At 37.8% G+C, this 22,697-nt stretch overlaps 1 protein-coding gene across 1 annotated transcript in view; it reads left to right on the forward strand.

Annotated features, from left to right (window-relative positions):
* Nucleotides 1-1,149: 1,149 nt before the first annotated feature.
* Nucleotides 1,150-22,697, forward strand: part of LOC115905621 (sodium channel protein type 1 subunit alpha-like) — a 90,106-nt gene continuing 68,558 nt past the window's right edge. Inside the window, exon 1 of the mRNA XM_030952062.1 lies at nucleotides 1,150-1,434. The gene's annotated coding sequence lies outside the window, so the exon portion shown is untranslated. The remainder of the gene's footprint in view (nucleotides 1,435-22,697) is intronic.

Here is a 22,697-nt window from a genome sequence, read left to right on the forward strand (position 1 = left end):
AAAGAAGAAATATAGATTAAATAGATTTGGAAGACAAAAATTTGTATTATTTTTATCTCTTTCACATTGATTTTCCCTTTTGAGATCAGAGCTCAAGTCATGTTTAGTCTGGTAAGGACATAACTAATAATAATAGAGTCAGCACCAAACCTGACTTCTGTAAATCCCAGTCAATGTTCTGCATTGAGACTTAAAACTTTTCTTGACCTGTCTTTGATGTTGCCACGGGATTTTGTGTCCAGCTGCATTTACTCTTGATTATGTCTAATCAAGCAGTCTCAAGTATAACCACGAAACATCTTAGTGAAACCTTTACCTTCTTTTGTAAAGAGAAACTTTATCAAAATATTAATTCAAGAATAATTTGTATATGCATTGTATGTATTTAAGACTCTTTAGTTACTATTGAAGCATTAAAATAAATTGTGGAACACAAGTTATATGCAGTAGTTTTAATTTATATAAACTTTTGTAAACAAGGTTATGTAGGTTTTAATGGCTAGTTAAGCCTGAATACTTGTTTCTCCTGTTGTGCCCTGCACAGAAGTGCTGATATGACCCAAACAACAATAAACTATGAAATATACCAAGGCTTCTCTCAAGAAAAAAGAGAAAAAAAGCAGAGAAACACCAGAAATTACTGTAAATATCTTCACAACAGATAATATATCTTACCCATCATTTTCTTGAAAAATCAAACCTCTGTAATAGAAGCAGTTTAACCCCTGTAACACCACATACAACAGGTAAAAAATGGTTACTTTCCAGAAACCAACCTGCATGCAGTAAGATTTCTTGGAGGGAATGGCAATTCCCTTTGGAAATGCATCCCAGAGTTTCTCCTGTAGCGATGCTTCCCTTGTACTCACCGCAGTGAGCCGTGGCCAGGCAGAGGTGTGCGGGAGCAGCGTGTCCCTCGCTGCTCTGCCGCGCTGCTGGGGCTGCAGCTGAGCACTCCTGCAGGCACAGCAGCTCTGTTGCCTGCGAGCAGGTACAGCTGCAGCTGCAGCTCCTGCAGGCACCGTGTGACAGGAGCTCTGCTGCCTGCGAGCAGGTACAGCTGCAGCTCCTGCAGTGCTGCTGTCTGCCTCACACTTGGAACACCCTCGCTCCTTCCGGTCATTCGTTCCAGGGGAGGAATGACAGCAGCATTTCTGAGCTGTTCTTGTGTTTTCTCCCAGAGCAGTCAGGGAAAGCAGACTTCGTGATCTCCATGCTAACTACCAGCCTGCCTGCTGCCAGTTCTCCCTACTTCTGCCAGTGATGACATTCAGCTTGCTCCTCCACACAGGATACAGCACTGCTTCCTCATTATGTAAGGCAGTCTAGGTCAAGTGTAGGAGAGACACTGCTGGCCTGAGCAAGCTGCTGGATTGCTCCCTCAGCTTCATGGGGTCTGGAAGCTGGATCCTCATCTTTGTTACATCTTCTTGGGTGAGTATTTTTTGCATGATTCAAGTGGTTACTGTGCTGGTTTTCTAAGCAGATAGCTGTCAGCCATGCTGTGAAATGCAGAGATCATTTCTTAGGTGAAACCAGCTCTGTCAGCATGATTGAATTAACACAGTAGTTCTTCTAGGCATCTCAGCTTTAAGACACTTTGCAAATAAATAAACCATAAATTGGGTTTGTTAAGAAACATCCTTTCTAGCCGTATTAGTGTTAATTTGACTGGTTAAGCAGTGAATTAAATCCATTTGCTTGAAGATGGTGTGGGAAAGCATTATTGACTATTGCTATTAGCTCTGAGAGCTTTACTGCAGTTCTTGGCTGTTGCATTATTTTAGCCTTGCAAATTACAAATATGCTTCTCCTATTAAACATAACAAAATAAACAAAAATTGTATTTAATTTTCTTATACTCTAGAATTATTTTTTAAAGCAGCAATTAAATGCAGGATCCTATTTGCTATGTACTGCATGAATGTGTGAATAATTATGCTTCTGAGATATGTAAGGTGAATACTGCAGATAAAATTACATTTAGTGGTTGCTCTGCAGAATGCCGGAACAGTACATGTGAGCTAGATTTATATTAGAGGGTAGCTTTTATTCATGCACCATGTAGAATTCAAAGACTTTGTTTTGTATTTCAGCCCTGCTGAAAATCAGTCTGTGACAAAGACTAGAACAGGTTCGTCCTTAATTATACAGACTGGGTATTGTCAGGTGCTGGAGTGTCTGATCATACTGGAATGCAGTAGAAGAGGCCCTGGAAAGTAACAGCATAACACTGATACTGCAGTATCATGTAAGGAATTTCAGCAAGGCTAGCTTGCTTTCTAAGGACAGCTAATAAATCTGAAAACATTCTTAACACATTTGAGAGATTAATTGGAGCACTTGTCTTTATGTGCAGTACCTTGGACAGCAACTTTTTTGTTCTGTGGTAACAGTGAGTCTCCTTCGTGGGACTCAGCAATTTGTTGAAGTTAATACAAATTTAAGATACATTAATGAATTAAAAAATACTGGGGAATGCATAGTAAAAAAAAAACAAAAAAACAAAAAACCAAACCAAAACTAAGAGGAACTTTGGTCAGCATTGTTATCAATGCACTGCATTTAACAGCTTAGTGCTAAGATTTCTTTTAATATCAACTTTAAAATAGTAGTGTTTTATTTCTTAATGAATGTCAAAATAGTAAATTAAGAATGCAAAATTGTTGACAATTTATGATATGGCATTGAAAACATTTTAATGTCTAATAGGTAACTGCTCACTTTAAATGTAAATGCCAAGGTCCCTTAAATCAAAATAAGGTTGGATATTTATATAATTTTATGTATTAATATCAGATTAAAACTCATGTTGATGGGAGAATGGAAGCCTGGAAGCCTTTTAAATGTGTTTTTTCCTCCCCATAAAAAAACTAGTTGTTCTTCACATTGTTCTAGAAATAACTAGTAGACTTTAATTTCAACACTTCCGAAGTGAGGTGGATTGTTTTATCATTTTCTTATTGTCTTTGAAATCCCTCTTTCTCTGGAAAAGAACTGCCAAGCAGTCAATTGTCTTTTCATCATGGTCGTACTTTACCGTTTACTTATTTTTTTTGTGTGTGTGTAATGACAGGCATATAGACTGTGCTGTGACTTATTAGCTATACCAGGCTGCTGCCTTCATTAATTACATTGTGAAAGTTAGGTTCAAGAAAGTGTAGCTCATTTTTGGAATCTTGATAACACCTCTGTTGCAATGCAGCACATTACATTGTATAATATTTTATAGATACCACTTCAGACTTCAAAGTACAGAAGTATGTCTTCAAACAAACTTAAAATAATAGCACAGTATAGGAACTTAGAACAAAATGCTAGGTACCATGAATAATTGTAATGATGTACTTCACATTCTTTGTCTCTTGCTGCATGAAGTGTTCTAAAATAGTTACGCTATTATATATGAGTACACTGTGTTCCATTCCCTTTCAAGTGTGGGTGCTTGAGGTATTTTCTTACAGGCTCAAGGAGTATTAATAACATATCTATTCAATTAGAAGAAGAAAAAAACCTTATTGTCTTTAAATGTATAGTGATCTTCTGGAAGTCTTATTTTTATTTTTTGCATCGTGGTTCATAGCAGGGCACACAGTACTTCTCAGCATAGCAAGCTGCAGACACTACAGCAGGATACAAAGTGTTGGAAGATGGTGTTTCCTGTTTGTATTCATATATCACATATTCTGGTGTATCACTTTGGGTCTGAGAAATTGAATCTGAGCTGTTAAATATGTTTTGAACCCCTGCAATGAAGTATTTTGGTTTTTAGTGGTCAGTACCTCCTCCTGGTATTTTTCTGTGGTTTACTGCAATTGTCCAATCCATGGCTACATAAGTAGCTTGCTTTCAATATACTTTATATTTCCTCAAATCACAGTATGCAGCTGGATTTTCTGATGAATTTTTCTCTTCACTTTTTCTCTGAGCACTAGAATATTCTGTACTGCAAATGAGTTTCTTTGCTCTCTTTATAGTTATGGAAATTACACTAAAACTGACAAGCATGGACACAATACCAAGGTGTGTCAAATAAGTTATTCAGATCCCAGGTTTTATCTCTCCATTTTAGTTGAGTAGTTGAGATACATATTGTGATGACATACGTATGCTGAATTAGTGCTAAATTGAAAAGGAAAGACTAAAAATATTAGTGTTTTAGTTTATATCGTGTAACAACTAAATATGACTGTAGTAGTAGAGTTGACAAGCTTCCATGTAAGTTTGGACTCACAAAGGCAGATCTTTCACTGTCTAGAACTGCAAATTTTTATTTGCATCTAGTACACAAAAATATTCCTAATTCCTAGACAAAAATCTATTGCAGTAGAAATGTGCTCTACCTATTCTGAAAATAGCTGTTTAGAAGCTGGCAGATGTGCTTTGTTCCTTGTGCAAAAAGTTACTCTGCTTTTTATTCAGAGGTTTTCCTTGCTCTTCCTTGAAACTGGTTGGATGCAGTCTTCTGTGTTGCTACAGTTTGTCTCATTTTTCAGGTCCTGGGTCTCCATTATGATGTTTTCCTATCCTTAACTGCTTGGATAGCACTTCTGTGACTGCAGTACAATTGGTTCACAAGTTTAGAAAGAGAAAATGTGCCTTGGATCATGATGTTCACCAGCATGTCCACGGAGGATCTTGGTTGGCTAATCCCTTATCTGTTAGATTCATTACTCCATTAGCTGTTTTCCACACCCACTGCAATTCACAGAATTCATTGCAAGAACACTAGAAAGAGATACTGTAAAGAATCAAGGGAGATTTCTTTTAAATGTTTTGGTGAATAAAATGTACCTGATAAACTTTAATTAAGAAGGCACATATGTATTTATATATTGCTCTTAACACTTTATTAATTGAACATACCATTCTGAATTGTTGCTTTTGTGGTTTACCTGCCATGGCTGAACATCTGAACTTCTAAGATTAATTTTGAAGGTTTCTCTATGCACACAACTCTGTTTGCAGCAAAAAAATGCTGAAACACAGTTGTTTGTTGCAGCAAAAATGCTGAAGGATAGAGACAAATAAACTCACATTCCCTTTTTCAATCATTTACAATTCATTATAAGGTATTTTCAGAAAGGGAACTGTGCTGCAGAGGGGCACTAGAGAAGGACTTCCAGATGAATCTTTTCATGTGCTGAAGAATAACAGACTCTCCTAATGCCTGGTGATTATTAAGGCTCTTGAGCCAAAATCTTACTGAACTGTTCTTCACCAGTGCCCTTAAATATTTACACAGTGTTCCTGAGGTAGGACTGGTCAAAATGTCTATGAGGACACATGAACCACAGATCCCCATTAAAGCAAAGTGACCAGGTCTGCAGAATGTGAAATCTGCAGGATTGCAAGCTCATGGCTGCATTGGAGGTGTGCCTGGCAGCTGTGTCCCTGCTCTGCCTGGGGCTCTCCTCTGTGCCAGCTGGGTGGCTGCTCCAGCCCGTGCCCATTTCCTCCTTGGACGCTCAGGGAGGGATTTGTCACCACACTGCACAAAGAACTGTTCAAAGATTCCCAAATGGAATGCAATGAGTAACCTGGTCTTGCTTAGTTTTGAAAATGATTTGACTAGCTGTTAGCAGTTTACTATATGTTTACAGATAGTTAAAAAGGCAAATATTAGATTTTGGGGAGGAGAGGAAAGGGTGACCATGTTTTATTTACTAACTTTCCATCTATCTTAGAATTGGAGCAGCTCTGGCTGAGAAATCTATACCTTTTTCATTTTTTTCAGTTGTGGTGCAATATATAAAACTTTAAAAATACAAGAATTCATGGGATATAGCTCTTTAGCAGTTGGGAAGAAGTTGCTGTTGTGTTGATCAAATCTCTCTCAAACCCCATAACAGAAGACAGTCTGGTTCAAGAAGCCACAAAGAAGCTTGTTAAGATAATCAGAAACCCTATCAATTTTCCTGACAATGTAAGCTGCTGGAGCTGAATTTGAGCACCTAGTTATACTATGAGCAGTGAAATTGTAGCCATAGAAATCTGCTTGGAAAAAACAGCTTTCAGCATTCTGTTTATGATACTTGAAGATTTCTCAAAGTCAGTGGTCATATTAAGCATGCTATGCTGAACCTCTCATGATGCTTAAAGAAGGATGTCTTAGTTCATTTTTTCCTAGTTTAGTGTTTAATTTTGTGTTTATTTCATTTCAAAGCACAATATATGAAAGGAACTTTGACTGTAACATGTCATATGTGACTATCAAAGACTGGAGGGACTTGTTCTAAAACTTCAGGCTGAGGAGCAAGTATATTACCTTTAACCTTGTCATAAATCAGTGTTTATAAACATCAGACAATTCATCATTTCCAGAAACATCCTCCATGAACAGAAAGATTTCTGGGAATGATCAATTTGCATCAGCAGTTGTATCTGTTTAGCATTTAAAAGTTTTAGGCTTCTGAGTCAGGTGTGTTACTAGTGCTACAAAGTCATTTGTCACCTGCAAATGCTCTACATGATCCCAAAGAGCTTGGCAAATATGAGAAAAACACACTAATCTCTCTTTAGAATTGTACCTAAGAAAGAACCGAAAAATTGAACTGCTAATATTAAGATAATGATTGTTCTTTCTACCTGAAGATCATAGACTCAGCTTTTGGGTAAAGGGGACCTGCCTGAGCCAGTGAGCAACCTAGTGCCAGCAGAAAAGCTGTATTAGAAACTGGTGATCATGACAGCAGTGAAAGATGAAAGCATGTGAGGGCTTTGTAAATCAGAGCTCGGATGTATTCAAAAGAGACATGTTGAATGGTTGTGTCCAGTTTGGTCTTGCCATTTCTGTGTCAGCATTTTAGTATTACTATTTGAATCTATTATGGTGAGTTTTAACTAAATATTTAGTGTTACACTCTCACTTGCTGTGTCCTTTTAATCTCTGCAATATTTGAAGACAACATATTTAAAAACTCTGCAATTAGATTTCATTATTAGAAAAATTGTTCATAACATTCTGTACTGATAAATGCTTGAAAATTAGGTGCTATACTGAGAGAATTCCAAGTGCTTCTTGGGATGAGCACCTCAAGTCACCCCTGGGAGGTGGAAAAATTCTGATTCACATAGCTTGGATTCAAACTTAAATCAAAACATCATGATGTAAAAATATTAGAAAAAACCCATATCAGAATATTGGAATTGACTAAGGCATAAATTTCATTAAAGCCTCTTGGAGACACTGAATCAGAGGTTAACATTAAGTGTATGTTATAGATATGCCTGATTGCATACAGGTATTCATTAGATTTATATTCTTCTGTCTTTAGATGCAGAAATGGCATTGAGCAGTGAAAGAAATGCAATGTTATTTTTAGCCCTCCTTCCATGCACCTCTCACCTTGGCAGTCACTGCCTCCTCCTTTCCTTCCCTCCCAGTCTGTGCCCACCCCAGTCCAGTGTGGCAGGCACTGGGGCTTTCTCAAGTGCTCACTCGTGGCCATCCCCACTTTTATTTCATTGCTCAGTACAGCAAAATGAGAAATACAGAATGCTGTCTGATTTAGCTCCAGCTGAGGCTGATCCAATGCAGATGGGGTTCATTGTGTTAGCAGTTACTGTCACTTAGCAGTGTGAATATTAAAAAGGAGCCTTTTTTTGTCTGGGTTCCAGATTTGGCTGCGCAGCTGCCATCTGAATCCAGGGGATGTAGAGAGCTGACGTGGCAGCCGTACCAGCGGCGTGATCAGCAATGCAGGCTGCAATGGATGGACACGTCACGGGACTCGGGCTCAGGAACCCTTTTTGGTGACTGAACCCATCACAGATGAGGTTGAGTCTCCCCCCTGTCCTCAGTGGGCAGGTGTAAAACGAGACAGAGGACAGGTAGCATTTATCTGTGACATGCCAGAGGCTGACCTGGAAAGGTTTCTGGTGCTTTCGTAAGGGGCTGAGACTAACGCAAACTATTTCCTTCACACATTTCAGAGACAAGTAATTAACTGAAATGAAATTAAAATTACTGAAAACCTTAGCTCATTTAACACTGGATAAAGAAGTCTACTTCTCAGCACTATCCCTGCCCTTTGTCCCTCCCTGAAGGAAAAGGGAGTTGCAGATTTTCCATCTCGTTTAGCTCAGGAAATCTCTAAAAAAGCGATCTTTTACAGCCGGTTCTTTGCTTTTACCGACAGATGGGGCTGTCCTTTCAGGTGATGGCTTAGTATCTTTTTTTTTTTTCCCCTTTTTTTCTATCTTTACCCTCCTTTCTGTCTCTCTTCACCCTCCTCCCTTCCCCCCTCTTTTTTTTTTTTTTTCCTCTGCTATTTGCTGATTTGTATTAGGTACCATAGAGAGAGCCTCAGAACAAGAAGCTGAGAACAAAGCAGAGAGGATACTGCAGAGGTTTTTTTTCCCCCCTCCTCGATGAGAATGCAGCAATTTATAACACTTTTTAATCTTTTGGAACTGAGAATCTAAACACATCTATTAGCATTTCAAGCACGTCATCATCACTATCTCCTGGGGGTTTTTTGGGTTTTTTGGAGTTTTTTTTCATAATGCTTTTGAAATTCCAGTTTTATCAGGTAAGCCAGGAGGACAGTAAATCCTAGACCTTAGTGCATTTATGTGAGCAGTCAGCGTGGATCCCTCACCTCAACCTCCCTTCCTTTTATTTTTTTTTAAGTGCTTGCTTTATTGTTACTGTTAAGCATATGATTAAGGAGAAATTTGGGTCTTTTGCTTCAAAAATGTTTTTCAAGCTGCAGTCAGTTCTTTTTGGCATCTCAGCATTTTATTACAAGATGTATTTCAGTGGCCTTATATTTTTGGGCGTTTGCCTTTTTGCTGGAGGGTGATTTTGTTTAAATTATTATTACATATTTTCCCCTAAACTTTTTGGAAGACAAGAAAGGTCATGTTGTTCCTTCTCATGGAAGACATATTAAAGTCTAAAGCAAGCACTGCAGGATTGTACAGTTTTCCTTCCCATAGAGAAGCTCTGTTAAAGGCTGAATGCTTCACACCAATGTTTTCCCACAGGAGGAAAGGCAGCCCTCTCTTTTCTCTCTCTCTCCCTCTGCCCTCAGTCTGTCTGATCAGGTGCACTGCTGGCACCTCTTACTTTGATTTACACGACCAGGACTGGGTCTAATGCTGTAGATATAACTTGGTTCACCATCTGAACCATCTTGCTTTTTCAAACAGCACAAGAAATTTGCCAGGTGGACTTCAAGCTCTGTCAGCATCTTTCCTCAAATGGATTTCTTCTCTGCTGCTTCTCTGAGGTATGTGTTTAAAAGAATCCCACTGTACTAATTACCTGGGATTGGGCTGTTTGTTCAGCCCCACTTTGAGAAAGCTGTTGTTACTCACTCAGCAGTATTTGAAAATGGGTTGGTGTTTTCTGTCCCTACTGAAAAACTCTTCAGCTGTATTTTTTTCAGAAATGCTTATTTTGTGGTTATGGTGTCAGACTCCTGAACTATATTGGCTGATGTTAGTGTTGCATTTTTGAACTTGTTTATTGTGTTTTTTATGCCTGACCAATGTGTTGATGTCAAGTACAAAAGAAAAAAGGCTGTGCTAAAAATTACTCTGAAATCTAATGCGAAACAATAACAGGATTGCTGTCAAGACTGACATCCTGATACTTTATTCTGCTGAGCCTAGTTTGTGTGATCTTGAATATTTGCTGAAATATTTAGACACAGGGAGGCAAGTTAGAAACAAACAGCTTTAAACTGGTTGTCCTCAGTTTGTCAGAAAGTTTTTAATACTTTGAAGGAAGTATCAAGGGGAGTGGGAAAGGGAATTAAGGGCATGGATAAGGCATAGTCCAATCAGAACAATTCTGTAAAATTCTAAGAAAACAACAGCAATTTGCAAACTGTCTGCCAAAAATTAAAAAAAATGTAAAAGTCTATGATGACTTACAGAAAAATTATATAGATAAATGTTTATCAAGAAAATATATGTCCTATCAGCTGTTTGAAACAATACTTTATATAGGGGCAAGGGTAGTTTATTATTGATCACTGAAATCTTTGTTGAAATTATCATATAAAAACATAAACTTGCTTTGAAGTTTCAGAAGTTGTAATCATCAACAGCTGAGAAGATAAAAATCAATTACAGATTCTTTTATTCTTAAAATGAAGATGGCCTTGAGCTAGAAGAGCTCCCCAATATTTATGAATATGCACCCAATGCACTACCCAATGCCAAGCAGTTTAAAGGACAGCTGGCTGTTGTTGACTTCTAAGGATGGCAGTGCTGCTGCTTTCCACATTGCCCTGCATCCCTCCAGCATGTGAATTCTAATTCCAGAGTTTTGTACATTCATGACATAACACACCATATTTAATGGGCAAACCCACATAGCTTAGCATTGAATTTTGTCCTTTAAATTATATTTTACAAATCCTTCTCTATCATTTTTGGCTGCCTGAAATTGAAGAACTGAGATTAACTAAGTGTGAGTGTTCTCCTGCCCTTAGTTGTGAGAAATAATCTGTTAATAATCAGAAGTGGGTACTTTGCAAATTGTTTTGAGAAGAGTCAGAAATCTTGACCTTCTTTTTCTGTGTGAATTTAGAACTGTGGCAGTCCCATGGATTAATGTATTTTCCTTAATTTTATTCATTTTCTGAACTCCAGCCCCAGCTCATCTGTGGGAAAACATATTGTGTCTTCTGGGCTAAATAACATGAAGAGAATTGTGGTTTTCCAGTAACAGAAACATATTCTGCCTTGTTTTTCTTCATTGATAACAGCTTGTGTAGGTGGGAGGCAATGGGATTCCTCAAGAGTCCTGTATTTGACCTGTAGCCTTTCTGTTAGTGCCAAAATGACTGCAGCAGTAGAAAAACCAAATTAAAAATTGAACAATATTTATTCACACCTCCAAACTGAGACAAACAATCTTATGGAGACAGTGTGACATACTAGAGAAGGAATACCATTAGGCTTTTTTTGCATAATACTTTAGAGCACTTAAGAGATCACATTGCTACAAGAGAAAAAAAACCCTAAAGCTGAACTATTCTAAAATGTGGGGAAAAAAGAACATTTGAGTAAATTTGAACCATTAAAATCTACAGCTGATATTTCTGACTGAACATAATATTGTAGGGAGATGGGCAATATCATGCAAATTCTCTAGATTTTTTTTCCCCAAAGTCTAATAATTTTGGTATGTTGCTTCCATTTTTCTAGTTGTAGGCTTATTCTTTGTGGATTTCTATCCATAAAAACACATAGAAGTTGGATGGAAACAACTGAAAATTTGGTATGAGTGAAGAAATTAATCAAATACCAAACATGGACATAAAAATCATCACTCAATCATGCTGGGGTCCAATTTCTGTAAAATATACTGATCTCTTTTTATTCAATATGAGTTATGTTTGTTGAAGGAATCACTGTGATGTTTTACTAAATACATGGGTGTTCTGTGTTTTTAGGATTGCTGCCTTTTACTGATTATTGAGTCATTATTTCTGTCTCCTCCATTTTCACCCGTGTGTGGTGGTTTCAGGTCCCCTTTTGTGCTCTTCTGAAATTGTTTAGCTCTGAAAAAAAATTGATTTTATTTTGCACTTGTTAAGAAAATCTGGGTAGAATCCTTCCCTGCCATATTAAATATCATTTGAAAATCCACAATTCTGATTCATCCACCCTGCTATTTATTGTTGTAATTTATCAGCCCCTGTTCTCTCTCTCTCCTCTCTCTTTCTGCCATGAAATTCTCATTACATTGCATTTTCAGAACCCAAGTTTCCATTGCTTTCTGTTTCAGCAGTATCTAGTGGATCTCTAATCATCCTTCTAGTGCTCTATTTTAAAGTGTTTCCACCCCCTTTTTTAATTAATTTCCTCTTTTTTTTCCACAAGTCTCTGAGAAAAGGACAAAACCCTTATATTTTTAGTCTCAGAAACACCCAGCTCAGTTTGAGCTTCCAAGCTCTCTCCCTTCCAATTCCCTCTATCTTTGTAATTTATATCAGTACCTTGTAAACATGCAGACCAATCTTCATCTTTCTCTTACTCCTTCAAGAGACTGTCTAATTTATTTCTAGAATTGGCTTTTTAAAATTACTTTGTTACAGAAATTTAAAAAACCTGATAATCATCCTCCTGGTAAAACAAAGCAAAACCAAACAAAACTTCAAATCCTGTCAAGGTCAGAAATAAAAATTTAGGAGTAAATGCAGAGGCTTGTGCGACTCAATTATTTAATAACTCTGTCTAATAATGGCATTGGTCAAAGAGGACAAATCAAAGTAGCAACTACAGTACTCTTACCAAATACTGTTTCCTTCAGAGTGAGAGCCTTCATTTTTTTTATTCATAGTGTTTAGCTTCTTTGATTAAAATTTTTGTCAAATGTATCTGTTAAGAGGAAATGGTGCTGGAGGTATTCTGAATGCAGATGATGGGTGCTCCTCTTAGGAATGTCTCAGCAGGGCTCTTTAAGTAGCTTTGCAGGATCCCTGGAGTAAGTCCACTCATGGAAACAGAAGTGAAGGGGCTGGTGGATCACCAGAAGCTGAATGCTGAGGATGATTTGTGCTCTCTGTGTCCAGAGTGGGTGGGACAGGAAGTGAAGATTGAAGAAATGGGCTCACCCAGATGAGATTTGAGAACAAACATTTTAATAAAGCAAATAGTGGAGAGCTGTAATAGAATGTCAGAAGAATCTGTGACATTTGTCCTGAAGGTCTGTAGGAAGAGGTTGGATGAAACATCTGTTGGGAAATAGGTATAGCAACCTTGCCTTGGGCAGTAAGATGAACTAGGTGGCCTCTGATCTCTTTTTTCCAGCCTGGTTTTTCTGTGAGTCTACAAAAATAAGTAGATATCTGAGATGTAACAGGCAGTGTACAATAAATTATATAGGGTCCAAAACAGACCCACTAAACGTTATCTTCACTAGGATTGCATAAAAGCATATAAATATCCCCTGAAAACATTTGTCCTATGGTATAAGCACTCTAATGCTTCAAATATATCAAGAATGAGCAGGAAATGTGTCCTTAAAAGTTACTTAATTTCTTAGTGTTTCTTTTAGATTACATAGTCTTTACTAGTGAACCATAGCAAGTGTGTGAATCCAAGGGGTAGAAAAAGGGTATTTGCAAATCTGATCAAATTTCCATACTGTCTGAAGAATAGTACACATTTAATTAAAAAGATTTTTAAATTGGTAGTTTTTCTTTATAGAAAGAACTAGGACACTTCTGAATCTGATTGAATAAAGTGAGTGTACCAGAGCCATTTCAAAGTTCTATTTTTAATGTTCATATTCAATATTTTTCACAGTTGAGAAACCCATTCTGATACATTTATTTTCTAAAATGAAACCTAAATAATGCCATATATATATATATATATACACACATACACACACACACACACACACACATATATATGTATACATATCTATATATATGACCTAAAATGTGCAGTGATGGATTGAGACAGAGAACTGTTCAGAACTCCATACTGGATATATTGACAATGCTTAATTGAAAAAGAAGTTATACAACAATTTAATTTTTTTTTCTTAAACAGGAACTCTGTGATCCAAGTGTAATCTAGAAACCTTGCATCTGAGTATTTTTGCCTTCAGTTCAATTTATTTTCTCTTTACACACACTGGGGAGATAAACCAGAAAGGATGACCCTTTATTATGTTTTCATAACTTCATATTGCCTCAGAACAAAATACTACAAATCAACTACTCTGAATTAATGAAGCATCTTATCTTAAAGAAAAATTTTTATTCCAAGAGAAATTATCTGTGTATTACATCTTACTCATTTTGGCTCAGTCTAAGACCAGGACCAGCTGGCATTGGGATATCCTGTGCCTGCAAGGATCTTTACCAGTCCAGTGGCTGTTGAACCCTGTCAGCAGGGCACTGCTGGGGGGAGCTGACTCTTGAGGTGTGTTCCCAAACTCCTTGGGAAACTACTAGGAGGGAAAGTGCTGATCAAAATGAGTGAAAGTTGCATCAGGATCAGCTCTTTTTAGCAAGACAGGGGATTGTGTCCCGAGATCCAGGAGCATTTCTTACCACTGATTAATCTGTTGGCTTCTAAACTATGGAGAAAAAAAAAACACAAAAAACAAAAAACAAACAAACAAAAAAAACCCCACAAAAAACCCCAAAAAAACCCACAACAACAACAACAAAAACTTTTATTCAAACATTTTTTTATTTCAAAATAATTTTTGAAACTCTTTCCTTACAACACCAGTAGCAGTGGTGCTGCCGCTTGGTTTCCCACACAAGCTCCAGTCCAGCCCAGAGAGAAGCATTGTCTCTGTGCTCTGCCAGCAGCAGCATCTGCCGAGAGCGTCGCTGCCTCGGGCTGGCACTGCCCAGCAGCTCAGGGGGCACACACGTTAAAAACTGGCAAATGCTAGATGTAGTGCCAGTGCTGAGGAGCCTTACAGCCCATGGGACCCCTGTGCAGCAGCCTGGCGAGTTCTGCTGTGTCTCAGGCAGTGCAGCTGGTGGTGTGCTGTGGGCTGTGCGTGTCCAGCTGCTGCACAGCCTGCCCGTCTGCCACTTGTGGGCACTGACCTCAGACTTGCCCTCTGCCCTCCCCTCAAGCAGGCTTCTCTACATCTGTGAAGTCTAAGTTCAGACTACTACTGAACCAGCACTACATAATATTTCATGGTTCTGCTGGGAGAAACAAAACTCCTTACTGCCCAAGAGTAGAGAATGATAAAATATGAGACGTGCTAGCAAGAGAAAGCAAAGTAGCTGGTACAATACCTTCTCTCTTATGTCTGCATGCCTAATTCCTAGGCAATAACAATGAGTTTTGGGGGAAGAGAAAAAAATAAAGACTGAGGAAATGCAAATTAATCAATCTTTTAAAATGTAGAGAAGTAGTAAACACCAAATTTTATTTTTAAAAGGTATTTCTTTGTTCCAAAGCAATCTGTCTTCAGGACATTAAACTCTAGGTAACTCTCTGATAGTATTTTACTCAAAATTTTCTCTCCCTTTTCCTTTGATTGCCTTGCACCTGATATTTCTCTGCAGGTCTCAGCAGTGACAATTATTTCTCAGGGTTATATGCTTTGCAAAATTCTGAAATGCAGGAAACTGGTCAGTTTTGGGAAGAGGTTTTTTTGCCTCCTGTGATTAAAGTAAGATTGACTGTGCTATTAAGGCTGAAATTTCATATGATATGTCTAAGCTTAAATATTTAAGTTTGTATTTTAGTGCTGAGGCAAAAAATACAATGCCTCTATACAGAGTGACAAGAACTTTATATTGACTTTTATGTGAATTCTTGATTACTTAGCACTTTGGAAAAGGATGGCTTATGCTTTTAGCTGTCTGTTCAGATAAGTTTCAGATAGGAAATATGAGCCATTTTCTCTCTTTCATGTGAGAAAACTTGTGAAGATGGCTAAATAATGGCTGGGGGCAGTGCAACTGTGATGAGCAGTATTCTGAAGTCCATGAAGTAAGCTGTTTCTCTTTAGAGAGCTGCAGGTCTGGGCTTCTCTGTGTAATGCTTTTAATTCAAGTGGCTTTACTGAAGCAGTATTTGTGAACTGATTTGGGGGATTATAAAAAGACAGATTTCAGATTTTCTGAGACATTCTTGTGTCATCCCTGTTAAAATTCCATATTGTAGAGTTGTAGGGTGTATTTTGCTTCTGGAAGTTTCAGGAACTTTGTTATTAAAAACCTCCTGCTCTCTGGCTATGCCAGACTCAATTCTGAGTCTATTCCTTCATATTGCTCATCTGAAGTACACACTCTTGAATTTTAACACTTATTAACATCCAGGTTCTTACCTGCAAATTACTCTATTTCAATTTGTGGCCAGTATTGCAGGTTGCCTTGGAATGGTGTATGGGAACCTTTGGGTGTCTGTAGTGGGCAGGAGTTCAGACATGGAATGCAGGATCCCAGCCTGAATGTGCTATTCAAACACAGAGAGGGAGGGAATTGCTGCTCCAGCCATGATACTTGAATGAGAATTGAAAGTACACTGTCTCCCAACCTAAGTGTAAGAAAAAATGCTCAGATGTCACAGAGGGAAAGACCTTTAAGGTGATGAAGTTTGGTAGCTGAGCAGTTGAACCACTGAACAGTTTTGGAAGGTGTCTTGAAAAAGAAGAGGTTAAAAGGAGCTTAGGCAAAATGAGGGATCTTTGCAGATATTTGTATCTCCTACCTATGACTGGAAATCTTCAAAATTTCACTGTTGATGTAAATTGAAAATTTAAACAATGGATTTAACATCTAAAGAATGAAATTTGAGATAATGAAGAAAGGCTGCTAAGGGCCTCTGAGAGTCAATCAGAATTTATACAGCAGAATGATGGAGCCCAAGAAACTAGCTAGAAAATAATTCTGAATAAGGGCAGTGTTTTTTGATTAGGGCAAAGAAACTTTGTTTTTTGTAAGAATGATGGAAAACAGACCTTAGGTCTGTATGGCAGCAGGAGGAGTATAGTGTGATTTATAGTTTGGCTCCAAAGCTTAGACAAAGATGTTTGACACATATGAGAGTCAGATTCATTGTGACTGCTAGTAGCACAGGCTCCACTAACCTCAGCAGCCCTTAGACTTGGTTGCCTTTCATGTGCTGAGCTGCTGTGGTAAGCACTCATAGTCTGGGGTGAATCACTCCAGCTAGAAACTGAAGACACTTAGGCCAGGAATGGCAGTGAAGTCTAAAGTAATTATAACTTGGGTCAATTGGACTACTTATAGGATAAATAGGATGAGTCTGAAAGAAGTTTGGAGACTAAAATAGCTACAGCTATCAATTTTTCCCACTTTCAGCAGGGTTCATGTGGTTTGGACATCTTTGATGCTATTCTGAAAAGGTAAACTTCACAGGTGTGTAAACCCATTTGCCTGTACCGTGAACATGGCTGTCTGCCGTTCAGGACACAAAATCAAAAGTAACTCAGGAGGGGCTTTGCTAGAAAAGCTCAGATATCTGCAGATTTGGAGGTTTGAAAGCATACGGTCTCCCAAGACCAGAAGAACTGCCTGTAAAAGGCAATACAGGCACGTTCATGTTGCCTCAAGAGCTGCCTGTGACAGAATACAGTTTTGGCTGCACTCTGTCAAATATAATATGGATGTAGCCTGAGCAAAAGAGGTAGTAAAATGGATTCTGAACATTTCCTATTGCTGCTGATAAATTTATGCGGTCAGGTTTCAAAACAAACATCTTAAGATTTGGTAATGTAATATATTGCACTTTTCCACTGAGGTCCTTTCTTCTTAGGGGACACAGTCAGTAAGGGAATAGACTTTTAAAGGTACCTAATCACAGTCTTATGCTTTGGCCACCTGTTATGTATCACATCATGGTGTTTTCACTGAAAAATTGCCTTTTGCTTTGCACTCTTACTTGGCTTTAACTGTCTTTACAGTGGTAACAAGTCTCATTTTGACCTTAGTAGGGTTTGGAATATTTTAGATACATGCATTGCTTCCCACTTGCTTCAAGCTTCTGTGGTCAATGTGTAATTCACCCAAGAATTCCCTCATCACTGAGCCACAGCAAGCCTAACTTCACCACCACATTACCTGCAAACCCAGCCTTGATGCCATCAAGCCCAAAAACACTCCCAAAGCACTCAGCTTCCAGCAAGGCTGGCTGCCTGGGAAGGCTCCAACAGGCATGGGAGGAGGGAGCTCGCATCTCACTCTCTAGCATCCACCTAAGGACCATGTTAAGTTCATGTCCCCCATGGGTTTGTCAGAAAGACAAGAAGATTTCATGGAGGGAAAAAAGTCTGAGCAAGAAAAGTAAGACAGGAAAGAGGAACAAAAATTTTCATGACATATTCATACTTCCTGATGGGTGTAACAAACCAACCTGCTGCTTAAAATTGCTAAGTACTGAAAATTATTCTGTATTTATACTTTTCATAGGCTTTTTCCTCAAAGTCAAATTAAATCTGTCTGATGGCATTTCCACCTATGATATTGTCCCCAATTTGTCCTTGACTCACGATGAATGAAACACGAATATTTTTAAGCTTCTCAACTGTGCATGTTTCCCTCAGAGTTAAATGTCCTTGGATTCATTAGAGCCATGACCCCACAAATTGCATTGATCTCTTCTCTGACAGCGTTCACTGTTGACATACTAAAGACCAGTTTTTCATGACTGGGTATTCTTATCTTTATGTATCTTCCATTGTTGTGCTCAAGTGCATTGAGAAATGGTTTTTGAAAAAGGAAGTTTCCTACTTTGGTTTCTCAGTGTAAGTTTATTTATCCAAATGCTTCTGGATTGCACATACACTGACTGCAGAAGCATTGTTCAGCTCTCGGTGTGGTAGGAAATGGTGCCCTGTCTTCAGAGGCATTGATCAGACAAGAAACATGACGTGCTGAGGAATGCCTCTCCTCATTTTTCTCAGTTGGATGTATTGTAAATCAATACCTAGCTCTGGGAGGTTGAGTGGCTGAAGCTTTCTCTCATCTGGTAGGGCTAGAACTAACTTTCATACTGGTCTGCTATTAGTGGAGTAAAGAGTTATGGGAAACTATTACTAATTGATAATTTATCCTTAAACTATTTATGATATTGCCCTGGACACCCGATGCCAAAGTACCAGAAGGCATTGCCACTCACTCTTATAAACTAAAAATTATTAATTAGAAAAAACATTGCAAAACACTTTCATCTCTAATACAACATTAAAAATGACAATTTAGAACAGCATTAAACAGTTTCAATCACATATGCAAGAGTATTTTAAATTAATGAAAGAACAAAAGGTGGGTTTGAATGAGAAAGCTGAAAGTATTTTAATCACTATACACAAATCCTACAAACTGGGAAATCTGGTATTTTTTAATCAGAAAAGCTGAGACTGAAAGAGATATTATTTGCTGATATTGGTTGCTGTGCTCTTCAGTTTACCATGTTGAGTCTCCTATCAGAGTTCTCATCTTATGGATGGAGCCACATGAACAGATTCACATTATACAGGCCCTGTAATCTATCAGTTAGAATTCAAGGTGGAATACAAGATAGAAAACTTTATTAAATACTTCATTGCTTGATTATCTTCATTAATGGAGTTTGTGTACATTTGATGTGCACCAAGTGATATTTATAAAAAACTATAGATCTCAAACCTCTTTTCTTTTATATATTTCTGTACCTATATTTGGGAATAGTTTCTTTGCAAAATAATCACTAAATGTGCACTACAATTCCATGTTTAACCACATAGCTTAATGCTGTATTTGATAAAGTAAATGTTGCTTGCTTTCAGCAGATTATCTGATCTTCAGAAAACTACCAGACAGTGGCTCAGAATTTGAATGACTGGATGTTTTGCTTCAAAATTTGTTATCATTTATGCTCTTTATAAGTATATATCAGTATTTCAGATATTTCTAATGAATGGTTGTCCATTTTTTAATAGATGGTATCTTTTGATATTGTCTTAGTTTTACATCTTGTCTGTTTTCTAGGTAAATTTTATAGCATTGAGTTCACTCTAAACATTTAAAGTTCCTGCACATAATGTATTCTTATTTATTTTAAATAAGCATATTTCTTTAATTGTTTCTCTTGATCAATCATAGGATTTTAAAAATTTCCAAAGTTCCAATAGCACTAGATTTCTTAGTCTATAATTGTACTGCTCTTGGTTTGTGACTGGATTATTTATTATATCTTTACACTTCCATCAAAAATCAACTTAACATCCTGAACATTTATTAGACCATAAAATATTAAATGACGTGAAAATCACCAGTACCTCAAAAGACAAAAAAACCCCTTGAAATATTTGCTTTGAAGTGAAAGTCAGTGTGGTTACAGTCTTCACTCAATGGCTTTCAAACTGCTGCTTCTGCAGAAAGTTTACTAATTCCCAGGTCCTGCCTTTCTTGGCAAATCTGAAGCTTTTTCCAATAATGCATTGCTCAAAGGATGGGGCAGAGGCAGCAGATGTTTCTGCTGCTGCTGGTAGTTAACCATTTAATGACAATAAACATTTTGTTTTTTCTAGGAATTTTCAAGTTTGTTTTTCCCTTTATGCAACTGAAAATGCTGAGTGCCACGTAGGAGCTTTTTAGATCTTAAAACAAGCTAAATATCTAATATTCAACAGAGTAAATGAGCTCTGCAACTATACCACCTCTAGGGAACAAGGTACCAGGGCTTGAGCATTGTCATGTCTCTAGTCCACATCATGTATAGACATGTCTGGACACAAGGCTGGGACATAGTGGGGCTCATGAGTGTCCACTGAATGAAAACTTTCCAAAATTACATTGGGCTATCATTGTTAATTCAAAGTTTGTTAAAAAGCAGTTCAAACTTAATCAGGATATAGGTGAGAGTTATTTGCTTGTTTATTTTTACCAGGTCTATGTTTTGGAAGAAGTTTCTTTACAGCAGTGATGTGACTTTTTTAAATTTTATTTTTATTTTGAGAACTACATGAAAATATATAAAAGAGTTTTTGAAGTGAACTAAAATTGTATCTGTAAGAACAAATATTAATTATGCTACTGTAAAGTGAAATTGCCAATCTGGGAATAAGCCATTTCTCACATATTATCCAGTAATTATTAAGTTCAAAGAAGCTTACTAAGAAACACCAGTATCCTCTTATTGTTGGTAAAAGTGGTTTGTGTGTTCAGAATCACAAAATGCAGAGGGACATGAGGGGAGAACTGCAGAGGAGTTGCCTTAGCAGGATCAGACAATGCCAGTGACCAAGGTGCAGTGCCTTGCCCACATAAATAGAAATGCAAATCTCAGGTGTTTACAGACTTGTGTTACCTGCTGCATGGCATTAGCATGTAGGGTACCAGTTCATTTGGAAAACACTTAATTCACAGGTAGCCCATGTATTTGTTGCATCTCATAAAACCTGAGACAGGCAGAAGGGGTTGAGGCCATAGAACCATGCCAAAGTTGTGCAGGGGCAGTGGAGCTTCCTATGCTGCAGAGCTGCTTTGTGGTTTAAGCATCTCCCATTCCTTGAGCACTCTCTGCTCTCCCAGGCAGTCTGGGAGATGGATCCTCCCTTGGGTGCTGCACTGCAGTACCTGGCAGGTGATGCCCAGTCCTGGCACAGGGGCTGGGGCTGCTACTGCCTCCTCTGTGCACAGGCATGTCCTGGGCCATGCTCTGAGTGCAAAGGGTGTAAAAGCAAGGGGATAAGTTTCAAAAGTTGCTTTCACATGGTGTCTGGACTTCTTTGCTGTATAAAAAGTACAAATTTCTACAATATGGGGGATTTATTACTTCACAGCAGCCCTGTCATTGTGCATGAAAAGCAGGAACTCTTTGTTTCCTTAATTATGATTGAGTTTTTTCCCCCTGTGGTCTTGTGTGTTAAACATGTCCCTGTTGTTCCTGTATCTGCTTCCTTGACCCAGGAAAACCTCAAGGATGAAATCTGTGCTTGCTAAATTTGTTAGAAAGTAAATAATTTTTGTCATTATGTCTTTCAGGCTTCTGGCCTTTCCACTGACCATATGAGATAGCAAGTACCCGAATGCTGTTAATGGGGTCAGGCAACCCACTAATTTGAGTATGGCAATGTCTTTGGGTTTGTTAGCTCTGCAAATTTTGCATCATTCCAGGGTATGGAGCAATCTGTTTTCCATCAACTTTTATTTCTTTCCCAAGCATGGCAATATGCCAAGACCAGAACTTAAAACTTGTCTTAAATTCAATTTTAGCTTAATGCCAAATGAATCAGTAGCATTATGTAATGTGCACTGCATAGCCTGCATGGCTTTGTTTGTTTTTTTTAACTGAAGAAAGAGGTTGTTATGTTTGCTAAGGTAAATATAAACAGACGTTTAAGAAACAGATGTTTAAGAAAATTAAACTTGAGCTAGTAATGTAGATTGCCAGTAAAAGGGGTCAGTGCTCTGATCAAATGAAGGAAAGCAGAAAGATTGCTTCTCTGTACTGCAGTCATTTTCTGCACAAGATATGCTGCAGGAACAGAGTAAGCAGAGAATCCATTCAGCTTGGTAGCAGTCCAGTAGTTCTAAGCTATTAAATGCATTTGCTCGGATGGAGTACTAATGCAGCTGCATTGTGACTTGTCCCATTAAATTATTTTCCTTCTTTCTTTCTATGAAGCAGCATAACTAATTTTGGTTTTTTCAGCTTTCTAAAATAAAAAAAACTTGTTTGCAGCTAATTAGACTAGCAAAGCAGTAAGCTGAAGCAAGCTATTTCTTTTTAATCTAAAGCCAAGCCTAGTACCTAGATTTTGGTTTAGAGATACATTAGTTGAATTTAAAAATATACTGAGAATATAAATTTTAACAATGCATACATATAGATATATATATATATATAACTAATAGAGATGGATAATATACTGTGTCTACATAATATGGTTTTCTGATTTCCTCTAAACAAGACACAAGGAGAGGACTGAAAGTCTAGGTGTTAGTGGCAGAAAAGGTAGCAGCTAACAGCTCACAGGGAGCATCCTGATTTTACCAGCATGGGGGGTTTGCTGGCTAGTTATCTTGTTGGGGAAGGCTGGCTTATTGTACTTTGCTTTATTTTTCAAAACTTATGCTTATCTTTTCTTTCCGAGTTAAAGAAGTTAGTTGTGAGTGAACACTAGAACTAAACCCTCTTTTCCCATAGTTAGTGCTGTATTTTTTCTTCTCAGATAATATACCTCTGGTGATTTTCAAATGAGTTTTCTCAAGTGAATTTACTAGGCATAATAGAGA

The sequence above is a fragment of the Camarhynchus parvulus genome, chromosome 7 (genome assembly GCF_901933205.1).
Source record: "Camarhynchus parvulus chromosome 7, STF_HiC, whole genome shotgun sequence".
Lineage (NCBI taxonomy): Eukaryota > Metazoa > Chordata > Aves > Passeriformes > Thraupidae > Camarhynchus > Camarhynchus parvulus.